Below are 26,768 nucleotides of genomic sequence, written 5' to 3' on the forward strand. Positions count from 1 at the left end.
GGAGGTTGCCGTGAGCTGTAATGCCACGGCACTCTACCCAGGGGGACAGCTTGAGGCTCTGTCTAAAAAAAAAAAAAAAAAAAAAAAAAAAAAAAGAAGTGGACATTTAAGCGCTCTGAATCTGCACACAAATACACCTTTCATTCTTCATTCTGTGATCAGGCTGTTTTGTCTGCCTGTCTTTTCTTCCCTCCAACTGCATAAGGTTCTACTGGCATAAACATTTGTCTATTTCTATTTCTGCATTGACGCATCTCTGTCTATCTATGTATCTGTCTATCTGTCTCCCATTTATTTCCCCAGAAGACTTAAAACAACTTTTAGGAAAATCTATCTAGGCCAGGCGTGGTGGCTCACGGCTGTAATCTAGCACTCCAGGAGGCCGAGGCCAGTGGATTGTCTGAGCTGAGGGGTTTGAGAACAACTTGAGCAAGAGTGAGACCCCATCTCTAAAAAAAGTAACTTGGTGTTGTGGCAGGTGCCTGTAGTCCCAGCTACTGAGGAGGCTGAGGCAAGAGAATCACTTACAGTTAGTTATTTCATGTAAGATTTCTCCTTTGGGGCTCTCTCTACCCTATAGTACATTACTATCTATCTCAAGAAACCAATCCTGAGGAAACAAAGCAATTCTAAGATATATAGACACTAAGTTATTAGGAAGTTGCTAAAGGTAACCTTGGTATTTTCATAATCTTTTGAGATGCTTCATAAAATATTTGTTGATGCAGAAGCAAAGTACTGATATGGATGGACACACAATCTGACCAAGTTAGTATGTTTTGTATCTTAAATTCTTAAAGGGCATAATTAAATCCTAAACTCAAGAGTTTGAAGAAGATTGTTGGGGGTCATTTGTATAGAATGAACTGGAACAAGGTGATTAGAGGTAGGTGATAAAGGTCAGGATGCAGGTAGTGGAGATTGAAAAGGGAAAGAACAAATCTGAGAAACTTCTAGTGTCTGCTTCAGCAAGGTTAGACGCCGGGGGAAATGGTTCCCCTCAATGCAAGAGGCCTTCAGATAGGCAAAAAAATTAGCTTTCCTGTTGCAACATATGGTGTCTTCCCAGGTGAGTGTTAAGATGGTGATTATTTTGGCCATCATCAGCAGGACAACAGTCAAGGCAATGGTTTTATTTCATTTTCTACAGAGAAGAAGCAATCACTCAGGTCCTATAAGCTAAAGGTGTTTGAGCTAGAGGTGATGATTGGGGTCATTTTTTATAAGCAAAGAAGTGGAAAGAAAAATGCTCTAATTTGGTAATTTCTGCTTTTCCCAGAAAATACAGCTTGTAAAGGAGATAGCAGGGAGATATCTAGGCACACATAGAAAAGAAATAATAAAGCTCTGCCTATAGAGAAGGCTGGTAATAACCATCGTAATAGGCACCATTGACTTAGGACCTTCTGTTCCTCATTTTCATTCTCATTTTTCAATACTAATTTGTGCTCATCATAAAAAGACTTGGTTTTTAGGTGCTGAATTCTATAGCTTCCCATTTGTTTCTTATAAAGTTAAATTTAAGCTACTCAGTTCTTCATCAGTCACAAATTTATTCATTGACTACTGCAAGAAAAGAAGTGAGCCAGGCGTTGCAGCACAAATAATGTAACATATGACCACAGCAGACATTTGCAGGATTTCTTTTTGCTTGTTCAGGGCTGAAGGTTCGTTGTATTTATAGGAATGCTGCATTGTGTGGTTCTGGGGAGACAGGAAGGACAACAGGGCATAGTTGTACCTATGTAGCATTTTAACTGACTGAGTGATGGTACCCAATGAATACTGATTGTCGGGTTAAGTTCACCATCTACTGAAATACCACAGGGCACCATCCTTGGTTTCTGTCTAGTCAATTTGCTTATCACCAAAGGCATGCTATAAGAATCTAAGCAGATAGTAAATATATTAGGTAGCAGATTCTGAATCCAAACATAATCTCCACAGGCATTAATGATGGCCTAAATAAAATGAGATGAATGACAACAATAATGCATGTAAAGCACTAAATTTGAGTTAAAAAATCAATACACAAGGATAAGATGGGAGAAATGTGGTTAAAAAGCAACAGAAAGGGGGGGAAGTAATTTATCTGATTGTAAGTTTTATTGATGTCAATAGTTTAGGATTTAATTTTTTTTTTTTTTTTTGAGACGGAGCCTCAAGCTATCCCCCTGGGTAGAGTGCCATGGCATCACGCTCACAGCCACCTCCAACTCCTGGGCTCAAGCGAGTCTCCTGCCTCAGCCTCCCAAGTAGCTGGGACTACAGGCGCCCGCCACAATGCCTGGCCATTTTTTGGTTGCAGCCATCATTGTTGTTTGTTGGGCCCGGGCTGGGGATTTGAACCCACCACCTTAGGTGTATGTGGCTGGCACCTTAGCCTCTTGAGCCACAGGCGCCGAGCTGTTTAGGATTTAATTTAAAAAATTAAGTTAATAGTTTTAAGATTTAATTTTTTTTCTTTTTCTTCTTTTTTTTTGCAGTTTTTGGCTAGGGCTGGGTTTGAACCTGCCATCTCCAGCATATGGGGCTGGCGCCCTACTCCTTTGAGCCACAGGAGCCACCCTTAAGATTTAATTTTTTTAAAAAGTAACATCATTTTAGATTACATTAACAGAAGTACCCCACATGGTTGTACCAAGCTGGGAGAGACTTTTTGAAAAACTTGTTGAAATACATTTCCACTTGGTCTACCACTCTTCTACACATTAGTAACAAGAAAGAAAAATGCAGCCCCTGGCATCCTGTGCTTTATGCTAGGCACAATCAAGGAGGCTTTGGTGTTGCCATCTGGCCTGGCATTCAAGAGGTGGTCTTCATTTCCCTCCATTGGACATAAACAGTGTCACAGAACATGATCATCAAACAAGACCACTCTGACCATGGTGGATCAGGACAACGATGACTCTGTAACCATGTCTGAACAGAGACAAAACATGAATATTGTCCAAGCCACAAGTTACCAAATGTCCCTCTCTCCTGGCTAGCATAATGGACTGCTGCTCCTTTGGCAATTACAGCTTTATCTTTGCTCTAATCAGCCCTACCTAGAGATAAGATTTGTTGAGATGCCTAATAATAGAATTGTCTCTACTTTCCGATGACACCCAATCTAAAATGAACTTCCACTTTCCTAAAGCCTCCCCAAGTCACCCAACCAAAGTCTAAATTTTATAACAGAGTCTTTCTAACACCCTCCTCTTGAGGTGCCCTCCATCGTGAGTGTTATCCTTCACTATAATGAGGACTAAACCCAACTTACCCCACTATAGTTGTGTTCATGGTGGCCTTAGCTGTAGGTGTTGTCACCCTGTTGGAAAAGAATGAGATGGTGTTATACGCACACACACATGCACGCACATACACACTTAACGGATTCATTATTTCCATTTTGGCTCTGGAGTTACACAGGGGTTCTCCGGTCACAGAATCCCATTAGTATTTTCTCCAGGGGGATCCGCAACAGCCCCCTTTCCTAATGGAGGGACATGGCCTGCCATCCCCTGTGTATGGGCACAGCTCTGTTCATACTGATTCGAGTGCTAATGATGAGTCCTGGGGCAGAGTCTATACTATTCTGGCTCTGTGTCCCTTAACAGAAGTCTTCTGCTTGTGCTGCTGCCACTGAATCCTGTGGTGTGTAGAGTGGCATATGGAAAGTATTCAGCTTGTGGTGAGCATGGTGCCTGACTCTGGGACAGCAATTCTTCTCTTGAGTCCTGGGCACGCCTGGCTCATGGGCCAAGGCCAGGGGTGGGACAGAGATAAAAGCTTTTCTCCCCTCTGTAGTACCCAGTTACAACTAGACTCACTGACCCAGATCCAGCACAACAAATATTGTATTCATATGTAGCTTGGCATATTCATTTAGTTTAGGGGAACGTCAGTGTTTTCTTGGCACTGGATTCTGTTTGCACTTAAAGCTTGTGATTTCTCTCTCTTTTTTGTTGCTACCAGTTTATATACTAACTGTTGCCTCATATATTATAACAGACTTTCTCTTTCCATTTAATAAATATTTATTCAGCAACTACGATAGAGCTGTAGAATACAAAGATGAATTAAATATAACTCTGACTTTAAGTAGTATATAATCTAGAAAAGAGGATTAGATGTGTACATAAGTAAGGGGGTATTGCTCTTTCGGCAACAAATGTTTATTAGGGGACTACTTATTCAAAGGAGCTCAAAGGATAGTAATCTACTTATTGAGTACCTTCTATGTGAAAGTACTAAACCGAGAACTTTTACCTGGGTATGTCCTTTAATGCTTAAACAGTGGTTCTCAACCTTCCTAATGCTGCAATGTATTTTCATTGTTACAAGGAGGTCGCGACCCACAAGTTGAGAACCACTGGCTTAGAAAGACCCTCTGAGATGACTCTTGCTATCACTCTGTTTTGCATATGAGATAGCTGTGGTCATGAGACAACTTGCTAAGATGCCAGAGCTACTTAAGTACGAGCACCAGGATGCAAAATTCAGCCAGTCTGACTTTGGATCTGCGCCCTTCACAAATACTTATAATTTGTGTTTTGTTATTCTTTTGGTCTGTGTTTTCTTTTTGTTGTTGTTAGTTTGTTTTTGGAATGATATTGATCTCTGAGAACTTTTGCTTTGGGGAAACTTAGAAAAATTACAAAGCAACTGGACATTTTAGAAGATAGTTAGATTCTTCCCTGATTCTAGGAGCACATGGTGAACACACAGGCACCAGAGCAGACCCTGTGTACTGCAGCTGTGACTGTAATCCCGTTGTTCTATGTATTCTGTACAGTTTGGGGAGGTTATTTTTAATGCAACATGCCAGAGTGGCATGTTGAAAGATCCATAGTAACCAGCTAACAGTAACAGCAGGGCCTGCCAAGTAAAAGTTCCGTAAATCATTCATAAACGCAGTTACAAAATCGGGGCCAGCATCGTGTGCATGAGGGAGTGTCTTTGGAGAAGGCACAATTCATGCACAGTTTCATGAGATCTCCTTGAATTTCATGGAGGAAAGAGCTTATGTGGCCAAAAAAAATCTTTTAGGGGGAAGAAAGGAGAACAAGGCTTCCTGTAACTTTATTCTCTTGGGGAACTTTCTCCCATGACATCAGGTAACTCAGAGGAGCTAAGGAAAAGACGCCCAGAGTAATAAATGCTTTGGATACCAAGTGTCCTCCTTTCACGTGTTTTTAGTATTTTTGGAAGCATTCCTTTTCCACTACCATAGCCCATGTTCAGGCCTTAATAAATTGGCATACTTTATAGCCTCAATGCTTTGATCTATCCTCCCTCAAATCTACCAAATTCACAAGAGTAATAATCACCCCTTGCAGAATTTTGAACATCATACTTATCTTTGGAGTGAGAATTTTACAAGGAAACTCCCGAATGTTTCCAAACTAAATGAAAGCTCGCAATTTGAAACACTAGGAGTTTTCTCCTATGATAGACATATAGCAAAGTCTTTGAGGTAGCAAGATGTTTTTACTTGGGGTTTGAGAGCTGTGAGCCTTTGGGATAAGGACTTTCTCAAAGCCCATAGGTACATCACCAATGAATACCAACAAATAATTTGCTACTTTTGAAAACTCAGAGAAATCACCCTTCCTGGTGGGCCCCCTGCTGTTACAGAAGGTCTGGGCACAGCAGACCCTTGAGCCCGGACAGAGAATATTACACAAGTATAAAATAACACCATGGGCAGGAAATTGGAGCATTGACAACTTAATGCTCAATAAAAGATTTAATCTGTGCTTATAGGTGTGGACTACGATGGCCCTTCTCTGCTATGACTCTTTGGATGTTACAAATGGCTGGCTCTCTCCTTGCTCACCTAATTTTTTACAAATCATTATTCTCTTGTTAGAGGGAGATGTTGGGTAGGAGCAGGAAAGGATTAGAGATTCCTGAAGGGAAAACTTTTGGAACGACACCACCTGAAGAGCAATTTTAAATTAGATTAAAACCCCCCTCTGCCCATATAACCTAGGTTATTGGGAAAATATGACTTAGCTAACGACTTTACAGAAACGCTGGTACTAGTAAAACAAGGTGTGGCTGTGTAACCCAAAAGGCTAAAGACAAGTTTAGGTGGAAAGCTCTCTCAGGATGCCTACCTTTGGTCAGGGAAGCTTCAATTCAGGTTTTCTCCTCGAATGAGTTGCTTGTTGGACAGAAGGGAATTATTTATGAGGCTGACTTTTCTCATAGGAAAATTTTTATTTTAAGAACTTTATAGTACTTTAGATACCTTCTTTTAGGGTGGTGAAATGTCCATAACATAAAACTAATCCTTTTAACCATTTTTAAGTGTATAATTCAGTGGCATTAAATATATTCTTACGTCACACACCATTAGCACTATCCATTTTCAGAACTTTTTCATCATCCTAAATGAAAAACCCATTCCATAACAAGTGCCCATTTATCCTTTCCCCAGCCCCTGATAACCTCTATTCTACTTTCTGTCTCTATGCGTTTGCCTCTTCTGGGTATCTCATGTCAGTGGAATACAACATTTGTCATTTTGGGTTTGGCTTATTTTGCCCAGCGTGTTTTCAAACATCATCCACATTGTAGCATGTTCCAGAATTTCCTTCCCTTCTAAGGCTGAATAATATTTCACTGTATGAATATACCACATTTTGTCTGTCTATTAATGGAGGTTTGGGTTGTTTTCACCTTTTGACCATTGTGTATAATGTGGCTATGAGCACTGGTGCATGAGCGTTAATCTGTTTGAGTCCCTGTTTTTAGTTCCTTTGGGTATTTAATTATTTCTGCTTCTTCGTCTTCTTTTTTTTTTTTTTTGAGACAGAGCCTCAAGCTGTCACCCTGGGTAGAGTGCAGTGGCATCACAGCTCACAGCAACCTCCAACTCCTGGGCTCAAGCGATTCTCCTACTTCCACCTCCCTAGTAGCTGGGATTACAGGCACCGCCACAATGCCCAACTATTTTGTGTTGCAGCCATCATTGTTGTTTGGTGGGTTTGGGCTGGATTCGAACCTACCAACTCAGGTGTATGTGGCTGGCGCCTTAGCCGCTTGAGCCATAGGCACCAAGCCATTATTTCTGCTCCTTATCTGTCTGTTGTCTGATAAACCAGGTTGCCAGCTATGTGACCTCTACTTAAGAAAAGTTCAACTGTGGTCATATAACAATAAGCATTTTGATCTTCACCTTATTACCAAGCTGCTCTAACTCTTGGCATTCAAATCTACATCTTAAAGTGTAGCACTCAGAATAGCAAATGGAATCTAAGTGACTTTTCTTTTTAAAGCCTAGGTATTCCCTCATCCCTTTATCCCTGAGACCTCACAAATGAAACCAGATTAAGAGAAGACAAGACTTCAGATAGGAGTTTTAAATTCCACTACTTGGTAGTGGAATTGCTGGATCACGTGGTAATTCTTTAACTTTTTGAAGAAGTTTGGGTACTTAAAGAGAGTGTAAATCAAAGAGGCAAATGTTTCAGTGCTCCCCTGACCTTTCCAAATAAAAATGAGGAACATTAATGGAATTTAGCCAAACCAAACCAAACCAAACCAAACCAAAACAAACAAGGTGGCCCTGTTGTGAGCAGTTTGGGTGAAGGGGCAGAGACCAAACCAAGCTTGTTCAAGGCAGAAGAAACTTGACCATGTGAAAGTGCTGGTGGGAGATGGGAAAGGAGGGGGTAATCAGCAGAGGGAGGTCTCCAAGAAGACAGGAAAGGGCGGTGGTATGAATTGCCTTGACCTCATTTGAGCATTTGCCTCTTGCACAGCTTCAGGTGTAAATAGGCTTAATCATTTGAAGATACTTCTCGAGCTTGACATTGTAGGGGAAGAGAGAGTGAAACACTGCTTGGATTTTATCAGGAATGGCACAGTGGAGGAGAAAGGCTTGAACCCCCAAACTAAAAATAGGGCAGAAAAAGTTCAATGTCATGAGGGAAAGATACAGAACAGGCATTGTGACCTCTGGCAGAGGCAGAAAATACATCCAGCTGTCAGGAGGACTAAAAACAAGGGAAGCCGTCACCATAATGTATTGTAAAGTATTGGGATGGGATTTGAGATCTGGGTAGACATTGACATCTGGCAAAGTCATGCTTCCCAAACTGTGTTCCACAGGATATTCAGGTATTCTTTGAAAAATAGGAATGGTGGTCAAATTAATTTAGAAGGCATTCTATATAGGAAAGCCATAGGGTCCAACGTGGGACATTTTTAAAACCTAAAAGAGACACTGGCTCAGTGCCTGTAGCTCAGTTTGAACCCAGCCCAGGCCTGCCAAACAACCATGACAACTATAGCCAAAAAAATAGCCAGGCATCATAGCAGGTGCCTGTAGTCCCAGCTACTCAGGAGGCTGAGGCAAGAGAATTGCTTAAGCCCAAGAGTTTGAGGTTGCTGTGAGCTGTGGTGCTGTGACACTCTACCCAGGGTGACAAAGTGAGACTCTGTCTCAAAAACAAACAAACAAACAAAAAACCTAAAAGAGATACTATTAATTATGATGGGGACAACAGCTGCGATTGGGATTATCTTAGGCAAACTGAGATGAGCGGTTACCTTAGTTCTGTATCATATTCTCCCTTTGGAGATTTAATGGAACCTTAGGATTTTAAAAGGTTTTATACTGGTTTCCTTATTTATTTCTTTAACCAGGGAATCCCTGCTCTACTCTTGCCCCTCAACACACAACATGGGAATAGTGATTAGCACCTAATAAAGGCTCCAAAGGCAGAGAGGAATCAGGAAGAATTTGGTTTGCCATAAAAAGAGCAGTGAGAGGTGGATTGAATAATATCCAACAGGCCTTTCATAGCCAAATTTAGAAAGTTTACTTGAAGAAAGGCTTTCCTCCTAGGAGCAAAAGATATACGTGCCTACGACTCAAAAATAATTTCAAAGAATCTTGATTTTCAAGAGGATAAAATAATATGTTTTTCCTTGCTTTCCCGTTTCTTTTCCTTTCTAAATCTCTGAGATTAGGAGAGATGAAAACCCTCAATTTAGGGGCTTTCTTCTATTTGTAAGGTATTAGGGGCTGAGACTTAAAACTCCTATCTGAAGTCTTGTCTTCTCTTAATCTGGTTTCATTTGTGAGGTCTCAGGGATAAAGGGATGAGGGAATACCTAGGCTTTAAAAAGAAAAGTCACTTAGATTCCATTTGCTATTCTGAGTGCTACACTTTAAGATGTAGATTTGAATGCCAAGAGTTAGAGCAGCTTGGTAATAAGGTGAAGATCAAAATGCTTATCGTTATATGACCACAGTTGAACTTTTCTTAAGGAGAGGTCACATAGCTGGCAACCTGGTTTATCAGACAGCAGACAGATAAGAAGCAGAAATAATTAAAAATAAACTCATTGAGAAGTTAGGGCACAAACTGTGCATACTAAGAGTCACAGACAATTCTCAGAAGGATTTATTTATTATTTATAAAGTGCACACACACTTCCAGTAAATTAAGTGACCCAGCAAATTGAAAGGGAAAGAAAAATTGACAATAGTATACATTTAAGTGAGAAGGAAAAGTGTAATACCATAAAAATTCAATGAAAGGTCCTAAAAACCCTTTAGAGGAAAGAAGCCCACCAAATCTCAGCTCTACTCTGTCAGGATACCATTAGGTTATATAAATCATGTTCATTTATAAGGGTTATTTTTGATTTATCAGAAGATAATAAAGCATGCACCACTCATTACTCTCTTTATGATGACAAGAAAGCCTACATGACGTTTTGGAAAGATTTCAACCCAACATGCTTATGGTTTTAGAAAAGTTGATCATTTAAAAGTTCTGTTATCTGGGAGAGTCAATGTATAAATCTGATATTCCAGGTGCCTTTTCCTTCAGAAAGAAGTTCATTGTCAATTTTTTTTCCAACCGTATTTCACATCAATTATTAATCCCGTAGGTTAAAAGAGGATCAACATGGTAACACAGTGTTTTGAAAATAGCCTCTTGTGATTTGAAGATTAAATAAATCATTAAATTAAATTACTACATAATCAAATGTTTATTACTGTTTAAAGCTAGCCAGTCAATGGTGCTATGTAAAGAGACACCGGCTGAATTATGTCATAAAATACAGCAGCTAAACTCTATCTTATCACCTTCCAAACCATTTGTAGTTCCTATATGAGGATACTGGCTGTTCAGGTCGGCAGGCAACAATGCCGTGTGTCAAGAAGCAGCTGTGTATTGTATCAGCTGCCTTCCAGGAAGTGAGGGCCATGAGCACAGCCCGTAGGGAGCTATTTTTCTCCTAATACTTGATTTTGGAGTGTTTTTGTCCACTTGAAAGGCACTTGGCAATTTTTACCTCATCAAAAAGTGGGGAAAGAAAAATAAATAAAAGCTGCCCATCAGGTAAACATAGTCGAATTTGGAAGTTCTAAAAAAAAAAAAAAAGTAACACTAAGGCTCAGTTTGTCACTGTTCAAGGTAATAAAGCACAGTTCATAACATATGGCCATCATCCTTATTTCTTGGCAAACAATAGTGTTTCCACTTCCCATTCCAAATTGAGCTAGACAGCTGAAGAGTAAATCATAATTAGAAAAGTACATTTCCTTTCTGGTAATCTGAACATGCTAAGATTTATCACCCTTATCTCATAATTTCACATGGTTTGTTTTTATCCATTCTTTCTTTATCAGAAATCGAGACGGATTTCTAAAAAACAAAAATTAAAAAAAAAAAAGACCTATCTTTCATACAGTAGCAAACTCTGGAATTTTTAAACTAGTTATAAAAACCTACTTTAAAAGCATCCAAGACTTTCTGTTGACTGGTAACTTGAATAGGAAAAAACAAGCAAACCAACCAACCTTATTGAATGGCTCAGAAGGATTAAGGCTGCCACTCCATGACAGAGGTTGTGAGGACGCAAACCTGGTCCAATCCATGCAGTCTGGTTTTTTTTTTTTTTTTTTAAAGTGATAGAATCTCAGGGTTTGAGGGAATCTCAGTGTGTGATCCTGCACCAGCAGCATTGGCATCAGCTGGGAGCCCTACAAAATTACAAATCTCTGGACCTGATCGCCCTCATCACCTGAATCCGTATCTCTCAGAGTGGAGCACAGGAATCCGTCTTATAAAACTCTCCCAGGTGATTGTAAGGTGTACTAAAGTTTGACATCCTCCTGTTGATTGACTTTCTCCTCTGACACTGCTAATGTCGCTGACTCTACATTGAATGTACAAAGGGACATTTGTTATCTTCTAAGGCAGCCTATTCTCTATTCGGCCTGTAACTTTTCTAAGATCAATCTTCTGAATATTGAGCTGATGAGGGTGTCTCTGAATCTTTCTTCTGTGGCCCTGATTCTGCTGGTTAGAAGCTGCACAGACCCAGTGGTTAAGAGCACAGGCAATTCTGAGTTTGAATGCTGGCGCTGTCGTTAAGGCATGTATGACTAAGGCAAGTTATCTGACCCCTGTGAGCTTGGTTCCTCATCTATGAAAGAAGAATAATATTAATGTTTCCCTTATAGGATTGTGGTGAGGATTAATGGAGATAATGCATATACTTACAATATAGTGATGATTGTTATTCTAGGTGATGACTCTTTACAATTTTAAACACAGTGATCATGCTTCCTCTGAGTGTGTTTCTGTCCAAGGTGGATGTCACCAGTTCTTTCACCGTGAATATTATGATGTGTTTTGGGATCCTTTCACCATTCTGATTGTTTTTCTCTCAATGCCTTTCAGTCTGTATATCAATGTCCTTACCAAAGTGTGGCTTCCAAAGTGGAAGGAGTTCCATGTTCCATCTGCATAGTTGAATACCACCATGGCCTATTGATTGATTTAAGAAAGAAGGTTTCACTCTGTCACCCAGGCTGGAATGCAATAGCCTGATTGTAGCTTGCTGCAACTTCAAATTCCTGTGCTCAAGCAATCCTTCAATATCAGCCTCTCAAGTAATTGAGATTACAGGTGTGTACCACCACATTTATCTCAAATTTTAAAATTTTTGTAAAGATGGGTCTCCTTATGTTGCCCAGGCTGGTGTCAAATTCCTGTCCTTAAGCAATCTTCCTGCCTCAGACTCCCAAGGGACTGGGATTATAGGCATGAGCCACCACGCCTGGCAGACCTCTCTATTTTAAACACTGTTTTTCTAGTATGATTTTAGCTATTTTGATAGTTGTTTCATCCTGGGGACTCATGTTGACTTTGCTTCCAAGTAAAACATAAAGACTTTTAAAAAAGATTTATTTTGAGTATTATGGGTACATAATAATTATCTTTATAGGGCACATGTGATGTTTTGATACTGACATACAAGGTGTATTAATCTAGTCAGGGTAATTAGGGTATCCGTCACTTCAGACATTTATCATTTCTTTGTGTTAGGAACATTCCGATTCTACTCTTTTATTTATTTAAAAAATACCCTACCTGGGGCAGTGCCTGTGGCTCAAAGGAGTAGGGCGCTGCCTGCATATACCAGAGGTGGCAGGTTCAAACCTGGCCCCGGCCAAAAAAAAAGTGCAAAAAAAAAAATACCCTACCTTATCTTTGGTTATAGCGACTTTATTGTGCAATCAAATATTATTTGTTCTATCTAACTGTATTTTTACATCCATTAACCATTCCCACTTTATCCCCCTCTCCCTGTTACACTTCCCAGTCTCTTGTAACTATCATTTGACTTTCTGTCTCCACGAGATGCAGTGTTTTTAATATTTTTGCTCCCACCTATGAGTGGGAACATGCACAATTTGTTTTCCTGTGCTTGGCTTATTTCACTTAACATAATGTTCTCCAGTTCCATCCATATTGTTGTAAATGACAGGATTTCATTTTTGTGGCTATATAATATTCCATTGTAAACCACTGAAGTCTTTTAAAGCAAATATTTTTAATCACATACATGATACATGTTCAGTAAGCAGAAAGAGAAACATAATTCTACCAATAATCATTACAGGGATAACTATGACTAAAATTTTGAGCTGTCCCTGCATAGACTGTAAAAATATGATATTATATAGCAAATATTATGGAACACAGCCAACGGCATGGATGTGGGGGCCCAAGAAACCTGTATTTAAATACAGGGTAGCTTTGTAACAATTGAAAAATTGCATAGTCACTTCTAATCTCATTTCTCATTGGTAAAATGGAAAAAATCTATCTCATATCTACCTCATTGATGTGAGATTTAATGAGATACTGCTTGTGAACCACAAAATAAGACTTCAGAAACTGACCCTCTGATCAACTCTTTTTCATCATCATAATTACATAAATTACATGTATATTTTACAAAAACAGAATTACACCTTTTGACTTGTTATCAGCTTTTTTCAGTCAAAAACTTTCTATTTTAATAATTTTTTCCACCTCTTATTTTGAAATTATTATAGATTGACAAGAATTTGAAAAAATTTTTCAAAGAAATCCCGTGTACCTTTTGGTTAGTTTCCTCCCAATGACGACCTCTTACATAAATACAGTTCATCATCAACACCAGAAAATTGTCATTAGTATAATACCACTAACTAGACTGTGGATCTTATTTGTACTGCACCAGTTTCAATACCTTTATTTTTACATCATGTTAAATTGCTGTATTATATAAAACCCACTTTATATAACTATTCCCCATTAGGGGCAGTTTGTAGGCATATTTGTGAATACGCGTGTGTGTTTTGCCATTGTTAACAGTGCTGTGATCAACCCTCTGGTAGCTAAGTTTTTATGTGCAACCTTAATTATTTAATTACAAAAATTCCTGGAAGTGTAATTATTAAGATGAAAGAGTTTCGTGGTTTTTTGATTTTTAATACACATCACCAAATTATTCCAGAAGGCTTGCCAATTCATACTTTCACATGAAGTACACGAGAATGCCTATTTCTTCACACCCTTGTTAGCCTTGAGAATTACAATCCATTCTAGCTTTCTTGATTTGGTAGATTAAGGGATTACTGTTTTAATCTTAGTTTCTTTGATTAATAATGAGGTTTTGTTTATCAGTCATTTATATTTCTTTTTTGTTTGGTTGTCAGTTCAAGCCAATTCAAGCCTGAGTCTTTAGAAAATACGCACACACACACACACACACACACACACACACTGTTCCGTGCCTCTCCCATCCTGTATTTGTACATAGTGCTTTTTTAATGGGCCAGAGTGCAGGAACTTACATTTTCCCCATTGTAATCATCTTGTTAAATTCAGCCAAATGTTTCAGCTTTCTGGATCCTGATTCTCTCATCCTGTGTTTGCTATCCGTTCTGGTTTGTTTTTAACTGCAAATCTGATAAATATGCAAAATATATTTTTATTCTCGTCTTTCAAAACAGTGTTAGCAAGACAAAGCTGTGCCCAGAGCCTGTGGCACTCCCTCAGGAACTGGCCCGTGTCTTGACATCAACAAGTTAATTAGGTGGGTTACCGGATCACTTCCTAGTAGACAGAGCTGTCACCACTACTGTGGATGCTATCAGAATCCTGAGTGTTCCAAAGCTCTCTGCCTTAGCCTTGATCACTGCAACAGTGTGTGGAGGTGCCCTGATGCAACAGGACCACAAAGTTTTAATCCCCCTGTTGGCTGCAGACTTCTAAGAGATTGGTGATAATGACTCGCTTGTCTTTTTATGTCTCTTCTCATCCCTCCCTCAGTTTCTTTCCATACTAGTCATTCAGTGAAAGTGGATAAAACTGAATATAAACTTTCCTGGCCCTTTTGCACATAGGGACAAATGATTCACCTCTTCTCCCTCCCCTATAGTTAGGCTTTTCAATCCTACATCCAAGTGGCAATATATGTGCAATAAAACCTCAATGAGCTGGGCTGCAATTAATGGGAAATGTCAATTAATTAGATGTTGTCATGCATTCCATTGCTAAAAAAGGAGAAAAATTGCACCAAAAAATCCTTATGCCCTATAGTTTTCAAATAATACTTTCTTATTTGTTTTCTGGATTTATGGAGCTATAGTAAGCATTTATTATTGAAAGATGAGCTTGAAGCACTGATAGTTTCTAGTCCATAAAGATTAAGTTATCTTCTTTAATGAGAAAAGCAGACCACCACACTTAAATTAATATTCTCAAGAATTGAAACTTGAAAAGAAATTTCTGGTTACTTGAGGTTACTATCAATATGTTATCATTTCACAACAATCTAGCTTCAATATAGTTTCAGACGGTGAACATTTTGATCATTAGTTACTTGCCCAAGACTAAAATCTGTATTTTTTTTTTTTTTGCCCAAGCAGTCTACAAAGTGTCTCATGAATCCTCCCTACAAAGAACTGTATAGAACATTTTTAGAGGAAAATCACATGGACTTCTAATGCTGAGTTCAATTATTTTTAATACCGTACTTCTCTAATATGCAGGGATAAAACTAGGTTCAAACTCATGATACTTAGAGCTCTCATTAAAATAGTAAAGACAAATTTAGGATCTAATACAAATGAATTATACAACAACTAAATTTGATAAACCATATATGATTGATGTGATGGATGGCCTTATTCAAACTTGGTTTCAATAGAGGAAAGAGAGATTTATATTTACTTAATGCTTTTGATATTGACCACTATGAACCATTCATTGTTTGAATATTTACCATTATCGGTATCATTATAATAGTTTTCCTCTTGTTTTTAATGATCTTGTTTTTAACCTTGACTCTTTGTTTTGATGGGGTAATCACTTGAGTAATAATGTACTTCAGCAACACAAAAAAGTTTTAAAAAGTTGTTCAAGTTCTTCATTAAGGGTTTACTCATACCCTATTGCTCATGAGCTGGGACAAGTTGGTCTGTATAAACTAGAACTCAAGGTACACCCAGTTCCCAAGATGGGTGTCCTGAGTGCTAAGGTGGGTTATTTGAGTCTAGTTTCTCTTCATACTATAGACCGTATGATGGTCTGGTTTCCCCATCACTTTTATCTACATACATGACTCTCAATCTCTTATCTGTGCAGCTTGCCCCCAAAACCTTTTAGCATTTCATGTGGTGAGAAGGATTATAAACAAAACCATGGGCACTAATGTTATCTGGTGGTGGTCATTCCAACAAGCTCAGCAATGTTCATAGTTCTTTTTTCAATTTTTGTTGAAGTGTAAGTTCCAAATTAAAAAATTCTAAGGCACCCTTACAGGGGTTGACATTTTAAACTTTAGTAGGATGTGGTTCACATACCATAGCACCCTTTGAATGTGTCCAGATTTGGTGGTTTTTGTATATTCACAGAGTTGGGTAGCATCATGCTCCATGTGTCACAACTTCATTCCTTTTTATGACAAAATAATATTTTTGTGTATGGATATACCACATTTTGTTCATCCATTTGTCAGTAGATGGACATTTGAGTTGTTTCCACCTTTTGACTATTGTGAAACATTCATGTACAAGTTTCTGGGTGGATATGTTTTAATTTCTCTTGAGTACATACTCAGGAGCAGAATTGTTAGGTTAAATGGTAACTTTGTCTTTAATTGTTCCAGGCAGTACCAGACTGTTTTTCAAAGTGCTGCACCCTTTTATAGGACCGCCAGGAATGTATGATGGCTCCAGTTTCTATATAACCTTCCCAGTAGTTGTTATTACCTGACTCTGTGATTTCAGCTTTCCTAGTGGGTGTGAAGGGGAATCTCATTGTGGTTCTAACTTTCCCTTAAACTGTGTCCAATACTAATTTTGTTTCCCTTTTTTTGTTGCATCATTTATTGCTCCTTTTTTTAAAAAATGGAAATCATTACTTTGTGTTTTATTTGAACACTCTAAACTCGTTTTAAAGTCTTCCTCACTATTTTGTAAATTACTTTCATCTGGAGCCAATTAATATCCTAATTTCTTAGTCTTTCTTAGTATTATAGTTCCTCAAATGTTTTGGAATGTCAGTGTACAGGTTTATTTTCAGCAGGATGTATTTAATTCAGCCCCTTCTATAGTCCTCACGTCTCCCTACCTAAATGTTTAGATGGTGGCTTCACCTGACTCACCTCCACCCAGAATTTTTCACAGCATTTTTGCAGACTCACTCTCAAGGCAGTTATTGCAGATCAGTTAGTGGTAGGAGACTTAATCAGGAAGCTGTGTTTGGTCTGTTGACTTTCACCTTGCTCAAGACAGAGCCCTAGTTGTGGGTCAGAAGGTGTTTTCACCAGCCTCCTTTCACAGGTGCAGTCAGAGAGGCTGACAGATTAGAGGACTGGGAATGGAACTAGAGGTGATGATTAGCTTTAAGTATTAAAACTATCATGTGTCCACCAACTCCAACTCTGCTCAGCCCTTTGTTTCTTTGTTATTTTTAGTCTACAGAGACGTTTATTTTGGTTTTGTATCTAGTTTTATTTACTTATTTATTTTTGAGACAGAGTCTTACTCTGTCACCCTGGGTAGAATGCCATGGTGTCATTGTAGCTCACAGAAACCTCAAACTCTTGGGCTCAGGCGATTTTCTTGCCTCAGCCTCCCTAGTAGCTGGGACTATGAGTGTCTGCCACAATGCCTGGCTAATTTTTCTATTTTTGGTAGAGATGGGGGTCTCACTCTTGCTCAGGCTGGTCTCAAACTCCTGAGCTCAAGCAATCCACAGGCGTTGGCCTCTTAGAGTGCTAAGATTATAGGCATGAGCCACCGTGCCTGACATGTATCTAGTTTCTGAGAGAGTTTTCTATTTTATCTTTCCATTTTATGTGGCTAAAGTGGAGGGAGGGGTGTGGACTCCCTAGTTCATCTTGACTAGAAGTCTTGCATTACTACAGGAAGGAAAGCAGGTCTGGGGAACTTAGCAGTAGAGACTAATGGGAGTTCACTGTCTTGCAGGTAAAGAAATAGAGTGAAAATTCTGTATTTGCTTTCTTGGAGCTCTTTCTCCCATTAGGTGACCCCAGCTTTCCTCCAGGAGCCTCCCCTTCCTTTTAATATCAGGCAATATGAGTGGGATTAGCTCATTGGTATGGGATTCAAGGCTTGAACACAGGAATTAGATCAGGGATGAGCAAATAACCCAGGTGGTCCAACGAGGTCCCTCCCTGTTGTTTTGATGTCCCTATCCCCAGTCTCCTCACTGTACAATTGGGGTTATTAACACTTGTCTATCCCACAGACAGTCAGGGCAAGGAATGCCCAACAAATGTTGGCTACTCTCCTTATTTTTATTAGGCTTCTGTGTGAAAGTTAGAAGTGGGAGAAATTGCCTTCAATGGGTCTGGTCTAGGAGGAATTCATTCAGAAGGTGGGCTTTTTAATGGATCTTGAAGAATGTGTAGGTGATTGATGGAGAAGAATAGAGAAAAAATGTTATGCAGCAGCAGAAGAGAACAATGTGTGGTGAATACAAGGGATGGTGAGGACGAGGGCAGGGGAAGCTGGCAGTGGGTGTGGTATGGGGCACATATGGGGCTTAAACCAAGATGAGCTTCACAAACACACATTTTTTTTTTTTTTTTACAGTTTTTGGCTGGGGCCAGGTTTGAACCTGCCACCTCCCGTATATGGGGCCAGTGCCCTACTCCTTTGAGCCACAGGCATCACCCCAAATATTTTTTTTAGCAGTGTATAGTTTGTATAAAATTACATTTTATACCTATATGTGATAAAATTAAAGAGGGATTTTAATGAGTTATAAATTCGTTATAGTTGGTTGTGCCCACGTCCTTTTTACTATTATTTTCCTTAAACAATAGATCATTGTAGGGAGTCCGGCAAGATGTGGGCAAACCAAATCGTAACCTCTTTTGAAATAGTTGGGGACCTGACATCCAATGTGTAGATCAGAGCTGTGATTATTCCCTTCTGAGAAGCAGTGTGCTCCCGTCGTCCCTGCTCCCTGTTGTTCCCCACCCCGAGCGCGCGTGTCAGCGGCATTTATCATCACACTGGGCTCTTGTTTTGCTTATGCTCAGTTCCGTACATGTATTTTCATTCCCTGCTTGGCCTCTGTAGGCATGTTAGTTTGTGACTCATGTATAAAATCAATTTTTATTTTTCCCCCTCTGAAGTTGAATTTTTATAGGTATTTCTTCTAAGTATTCTAAGACAAGCTAAAAAGCAGCATTAATTATCCTAAATACTGAACAGCTGAGTTCATGCCAACTCCTAGTTGTAACTCATGTATGCCACCTTTCTTGGCCTGGCTAATTTTATGCATTCATTGAGAAAGGGGATCTGCCAGGAGTTGTTTTCTATCTGATGGTAGGCCAACAGTTGCTGTGAAATCATGCCAACACGTGCCAAGCTGTCACCTCTGGATGCCCGTTTATCAGGGAGTTCATTGTACAAGTCCCCCGTCTACTATTACATCATATTTACTTGCTCAGACTGATAAAGGTCCATGCCCAGATGAACAAATTCTTAGGAAGGTGCTATTTTTACCTAATTCCCTAAACCACATATGAGTGACAAATATTTCCATAGGATTAATGAATAGGTGTTTCAGTCTCCTCCACCCTTATTAAATACTAGCTTTTTCTTTCATACTTGGAACTCCGTTGAATTTGTGGATGAGAAACATTTTCCATATGTAATGAATCCAAGGACTTTTTAACCTATTAGATTTCGTTGCATACATTGGTCATTCTTTTAAAGAATGGTTTCCTATCTAACCAAGAATTAAATAACTTGAGAATCTGGTACTCCTTCATTTAGAGTATTTTCATATTTTAAAAGTCATTTACATAGAACATATTTTTTGATAAGATCAAGAATCGACTGGGGAATCATGTAGCTTTTGCCATCTGTATTTTTATCATTTGCCAAAAAATTTCCTTAGCTTCATGGAAACCACATAGAAACCAAATGACTTGGTTTTATTTCCACTTCTCTAGGCAACAAACCAATTATTCAGTCTCCATGGACACCCGGTTGAGCAACAGTAGTCAGATCTGAAAAACTGCTATCTGACTTGGAGTCTGATGGTAGCCTGCCCAGCAACTCTGGGTGACAATTCAGGCTTGACCCTCTAAGGGAACCATTAGGTATGAGATCACATGTGAGCATCTGGAACAGTGCCAAGCTACTGTTCCTGGTACTTTACCAGTTTCTTAATTTGTGGAAGTTCACAAATAATTATGGCTCCTGTCTTGATAGCAAGGCAGTTAGAAAGCTCCAAAATAAGGCAGTGGGGATGGTAAAAAAAATAAAAAGAAGAAAGCCCCGTCTGGTTGAACTAGATTTACTTTCCACTTGGTTAAGCGAGAGGCCTTGAATACTGATGGGTATATAAACTCAATTAAGAAATAATGCATTTTTGGAAATACTTGTGGAAAGCCCAAAATAATATTTAAAATGAGAGAAGTAATATGTTTTAATATACATGAAGAATAGCTTTGAATCTAAGCAATAAGAGGAAAGTCTTCCCTTTCAATCTCACAGAAATATAAGAAAAGATTGAACTGAATTCCTCTCTGTCAAGTACTAATTCTCTAGGGCCTGTCTCTCTAGACTAGGATATGTATAATTCAAAAAGATTAATCTGTTTCCAGGTTTTGAATACGTGGTTCTTTGCTCTTGTTTGCATTATGTGATACTCTCCATTTCCTAGTTAACTCTATAATTAACAGATTAAAAACATTAACCAGTGTTGGAAATATTTTTTTAAAAAGGGCATTGAGAAATAGTAAAAACTGATACTGTATGGGAATTAGGGGACACAACTCTGCCAAAAATTTGCTACACCATTGTAGGTATTTCATTTCTCCTTTCTGGGTCTCGGTTGTCTCATCTGTACAGTGCTTGTTAATATTCTTTACCACTGGCTTGGCGCCTATAGCTCAACGGGCTAGGGCGCCAGTCACGTACACCTAAGGTGGCGGGTTCAAATCCCCAGCCTGGACCCGCCAAACAACGACGGCTGCAACCAAAAAATAGCCGGGCGTTGTGGCGGGCGCCTGTGGTCCCAGCTACTTGGGAGGCGGAGGCAGGAGACTCGCTTGAGCCCAGGAGTTGGAGGTTGCTGTGAGCTGTAATGCCACGGCACTCTACCCAGGGGGACAGCTTGAGGCTCTGTCTCAAAAAAAAAAAAAAATATTCTTTACCACTAATGTTCTACTTGTCAATGAAAAATCAATTTTCATTTCATAACAAAGGTCATGCCATGCTCTTGAGAGAGCTAGCTTTTTACAGGAAGAGACCCTTCAAGTTCATGGGCACAGAGAATCAGATGAAAGGATCAATCAGGACTCCCTGAAAAAGCCTCTTACTTTAAGGTTTCCATGAATACTACAGAAAATGAATTCCAGGGGAAAAGAAAGAGTGGGTGCACTTCTTCACCTATTTTTATTATTGGTTTGCTTCTAGAAATTTGAGATAGACAAATAAAAATAGAATTTTAAAATGTAAATTTTTTTCTTAAAAGAGATAGTGGTAGATGGTAGGTAGTTATCAGAAATAGGGCACAATTTTGCAGCTGTGTAATGAACAGATGATTTGAAGATATATATATTGTTAATCCATGTACAATTATTCTTTTCTTTCTGCTGCAATCTTGAGTGCTTTGGATAAAAATTAAACAAACTGGCAGAAGTATATCATTAAAGAAAAATTTTTCTAAGAACTTACATTTGAAGAACTCTTTGGTGACTAAAGGCCATCACTTTGGGTTAAACCTGGTTGAGGATTTGAGAAATCTTCCTAACAGATTAAGGACACACATAAAAATACTCAATATTATTAGTCATTAGGGATATATAAAATAAAACCATAACAAGATACCACCAGGAACCTACTAGAATGTCTAAGATGAAAAAGACTGAAACATACCAAGTCTTGGTAAGAAATGTGGGGCAACTGGAATTCTCAGATGCTACTGGTGAAAATGAAAATGATTCAAACATCTTGGAAGACAATTTGGCAATTTCTTAGACCTACACCGCCCCCCCCCCCGTAACCTAGTCATTCTCTCCTCACAAGCCATAAATATTTGTGCATAAGTCTTTCTAGAGACTATCCAAGAGAAAAAGAAATGTATGGATACATAGAGACGCACAATGTTCATAGCAGTTTCGTTTGTGATAATTAAAGAAATGGAAATCATAAAAGTATCCATTAATGGGTAGATGGATAAACAAACTGTGGTATATCCATATAATGAAATACTACTCAGTAATACAAGGGAATAAACTGTTGATTGCACAGTAATGTGATGAATCTTAAAATAAGTATGGTGAATGAAAGAAGCCAGAAAAAAAGAGAATACAGAGTGTAAAGTAGGTCAGAAAATCCAAACTAATTTATAGCTACAGAAAATAGACCAGATGCCTAGCAATGGGAATGAAAATGGAGAAGGGAGGAGGGAGGAATTACAAGAGAGTCCAAAGAGACTCTTGGGAGTGATGGACGTGCTCATTATCTAGATTGTGACAATGGTTTCACAACAGCATTTGAATGTCAAAACCTACCAACTTGTATCCTTTCAGTAGGTACAGTTCATTATACTTTCATACAGCTATTATAAAGAAAAAAAAAGGCTCGGCACCTGTGGCTCAAGTAGCTAAGGCACCAGCCATGTACACCTAAGGTGGTGGGTTCAAATCCAGCCTGGGCCCACCAAACAATGATAGCTGCAACCAAAAACTAGCCAGGCGTTGTGGCAGGAGCCTGTGATCCCAGCTACTTGGGAGATGGAGGCAGGAGACTTGCTTGAGCCCAGGAGTTGAAGATTGCTGTGAGCTGTGATGCCACAGCACTCTACCCAGGGGAATAGCTTGAGGATCTGTCTAAAAAAAAAAAAAAAAAAGAAAAAGAAAAGAAAAGAAAAGAAAAGAAAAGGAAAAAAAACTTCTATGTTCAAAAAATAGAGAATATTTAATCATGTTACATAATAGTGCATTTTCTGAACATTAAATATCTTTCAAAAGTTGTGTTTTAAAAAGTGTTTTATATCATTGGAAAATTCTTGTAATATTCAGAGACAAGTGTGGTTCTGATTTATGATAGTTTATTAATTAATTACTATTTGTTGAATGTCAAATGAATGATGTTAAGTGAAACAAAATATTTAAAAATTGTAATATAATAGAATCTCAATTGTGGTGACCTTCTGTCTTCTTTCTCACCACTGAAAGGAAATACCCCAAAATGTTAACACTGGGTATGTCTGTTAGTTGGAATGACATATGATTTATATTTTCCTTCTTATGCTATTGGGGTTTTTCTGAAATTGAACTATCATTACTTTCGCAAGCAGACAAAAACCCCAATAAATGCTCTTTTAAAAGATTCTTGCCCACACAAGAGAATTCTTCGGTAGAGATATTTTTAGAAAATACTTCAATCTAATCAAGGCACATACATAGAATCTTTTCTTGTATTTGTTTCATAGTGACATGTTACTAAATACTTTTCAGAGATTTTAGAGTGGAATGGTGGACTTACTGGAAAGAAAGGCTGTTATACCAGCTGTAGCCTGCTGGCGTGTGATATATAGCCTAGAAATGCCTACATATAAATGTGTTTACGTAGCCTTAGGAATTCTCTCACCTTATCACTTCACCTCTAGCAGTCCTTTGCTAAAACAAGGTCAAAAACAAGGAGGATAAATTCCTTGCAACACTCCAGAACAGTTCTATCAGGAAATGTTCATCAAATATGTCCTGTATGAAGGATTTTCCATGAAATGTAGGCAATTTCTCAATCTTTTGTCCAATCGATGGTAAACCTTATGCACCTTTGACCTTTTCTCTTCTTGAGTTGAATAAAGAAAACAAGGGTAGTGTGAGGTCTGTGGGGTTAGAGCAAAGGAAGAAGCCCACCCCCCCATGGGAAGTGAGAGCCAAGGTGTCCAGGACCGTGTACAGCTGCCGTGCACAAAGACACTCCAGAAAGTGCACCTTCACAACTGTCCCCGAGAATCTCAGGGGCATTTATCCTATAAGACTCCATTTAATTTTTTGCCAGTGTGAAAAAGCCATGACTGGGAGATTGAGTGAGGTGGGATTTGGCAGGAGGGTGGGGCCTGGGGCATGAGGGAGATTGTTGAGACTGAAGGCAGCCCTAAAACCCTGCTTTGCCTGGAAGCTGGGATTGCATCTCACAGCCTGATCTGTACTTGACCAGTACCATGAACATTAAAAATAAAGTCAACATGGCTCGGCGCCTGTGGCTCAAGCGGCTAAGGCACCAGCCACATACACCTAAGGTGGTGGGTTCGAATCCAGCCTGGGCCCAAACAACAATGATGGCTGCAACCAAAAAATGGCCAGGCTCTGTGGCGGGCGCCTGTAGTCCCAGCTACTTGGGAGGCTAAGGCAGGAGACTCGCTTGAGCCCAGGAGTTGGAGGTTGCTGTGAGCATGATGCCATGGCACTCTACCCAGGGGGATAGCTTGAGGCTCTGTCTCAAAAAATAAATAAATAAATAAATAAATAAAATAAAATCAACATGTAAACTTTCCCTTTCGAATATCATCCTGTGGCTTATAACATTTTAGCTTTAATTTCTTTCTTTCCTAGTTGTTTAAAGAGTTATAGGCAAATCCTTGAAAATGATGTTTCTTTAAATGTCCCTGGGACTGCCTGCAGTCCTTTGGCTGCAGAAATAGTCTTATTTATGAAGTTATCGGTTTGCAAATCAGATCTTCAGGATCTTATCTAAGTATTCTCTGTTCTCTTTCCCCAGATTTCTTTACAATGTTGAGAAGGACATCTGGTCACTGCATCAGAGCTCTTCAGCCTTCTGGACTAGAACCTTAGTCTCTTTGCACCTCCTTAGCTAGTTGACCGCGGTCTAGAGACACCGTCATTGGGTAGAAACCATGAGAAACCAGTTACTATTGCCTGACCAGGGCCAGGAGTAGCCAGTGGAACAGGGAGTAAGGAGAGGCCTCTGTCTGGGAACAGTTTTAGGCATCACAGGTGAGACTGACAGCTGCTGATGCTTTTGTTCCCCTTGGAAACATTGTTATACATGGAGATTAAGTTCTAGCGTGCTATGATGGTGGGGTTTACTGCATTTACAGTTAAGTAAGTTTTAATGGGCTCACTTGGGCATTGAAAGTCTTTGTAAGTTGTCATATGTGTGTGTTTATACATGTAGATGTTATACGGCATATATCTGTTATATATCTATACACATGTTTTGTTAAACCAATCATTTATTTAACCTGCACTTTTAAACAGAAAAACATATGCCCCCCCCCCAAGCATGCTTGATAACAATATTGGTCACATTTAAATATAAACAAGCGAAATGATCTAGAAGATGTACATATGTTCATGGATATATTTTCTTCTACGTAGAACTATTCCTCTATGTTACTTTTTCTTTCAATATAGAATAAACTCCGGTCACTTGTCTGAGTTCTCTCATCTCATAAACTGTCCCTCACATTTGGTTGGACAATGTTAATTCATAGTTCATTCTACCAGATTCTTATAGGATCATTTAATTTGTAGGAGTAGTAGTTGTTTTGTAAGTGATTTAAGTTCTTTCAGTTAAATAGTAAATAGCAGAATTCTGAACACGTTGATTAAAATATGTTTTTAGGATATTCTTGATAATTGGAAGAATGATCTTAGTGTATATTAGCATTTGAAACTGAGATATCGGTAAGTATTTTTGGTGGTGGTGATGGGGAATTTTCTGAAGGAATATACTGCTAAGTGCCATCTTCAGGAAGAGCATTTTGTAACTCTGAAATAGAACCTGGACAATGCAGGTGTTGGGACTCATATTTAGGACACATTAAAAATGCCATTTTCAACACTGAAATCCTACGATATATTTCCAATAGCAGTTTGTTAAGGCACTGTAATCAGCTATTCTTTTTAAACATAGTTGTGCACCAGATAAGAAGTTATTACATTAGTTAGATTAATGTATGAGTTCTGAGTTCTGAGGATTATAGATCTGTGACATTTATACTCCTCTTGCCACACAGACTGAAAAAAAGTCATTTTGAAACAGAAAACGGCTTCATTCCATAAGCATGCCATTAATGCATGATTCAAGATGTCATAGTTTGGATGAGATAACCAAATTCCTCAGATGAATCAGCTGAAAGCAGCTGCTTCATTAGGAATGATTTAGAGATATGTAAATTGAAGACAGTAGATTGAAAGGGAAAAAGATAAGTGTAAGGTAATTACTGGAAATGAAAAATGATTAAAAAATTATCATTAAGACTATTGGGCCAACTAAAAGTCCTTATGCCCATGAGTCTCTCGGGAAGCTATGAAAGTACAGCTGGAGCTGCACTGTTAACAAACAGGGCTTGTTGGAAATCGACAGTTATAAATGCCATCATTTTAAGACTGCATTTGAAAATTGGGGGGATAATTATACACAGAATGGAATAATATTCTTGGAAAGTCTCAGTCCAGAAAAGTTTGTTCTTAGTAAACGTAAGAACTTAATAAATAACGGCAGCTCATGTTTACAAGGCGTGTTTCATTCAACTCAAATATGCAAGTATAGATAGGTTTAAATATGCACAGTCATATAACACTCTCTTCATGCATAATAGCCCAAATGTTTGAATTCCTTAGATATAAAGCAACTCTTTATCTCATATGTAAAAATACAACCTCTACCTTTGCCACACACGGTCTCTGCAAATAGCACCTTGTATTGTTCAGGCTGAAGGGTTGTCAATGCAATCTTTTCTTACAGCAATGTTTTAAAAATTCTTTGAAAACAAAACACCTGTGTTTTCTGGCAGAACAACAATGTATCGACCAAAATAGTTTTATTTAATGACTGACTGTGGTTAGCTAGCGCCCCATAATTCATTTCATAATTGGAAAAAAATGTAACATTTGCTGACATCATCTGAGTGCTGATCTGGAACCATTGAAGAGGGAAT

This window comes from Otolemur garnettii, unplaced genomic scaffold, assembly GCF_000181295.1.
Source record: "Otolemur garnettii isolate 467f Iridium unplaced genomic scaffold, OtoGar3 scaffold00005, whole genome shotgun sequence".
NCBI lineage: Eukaryota > Metazoa > Chordata > Mammalia > Primates > Galagidae > Otolemur > Otolemur garnettii.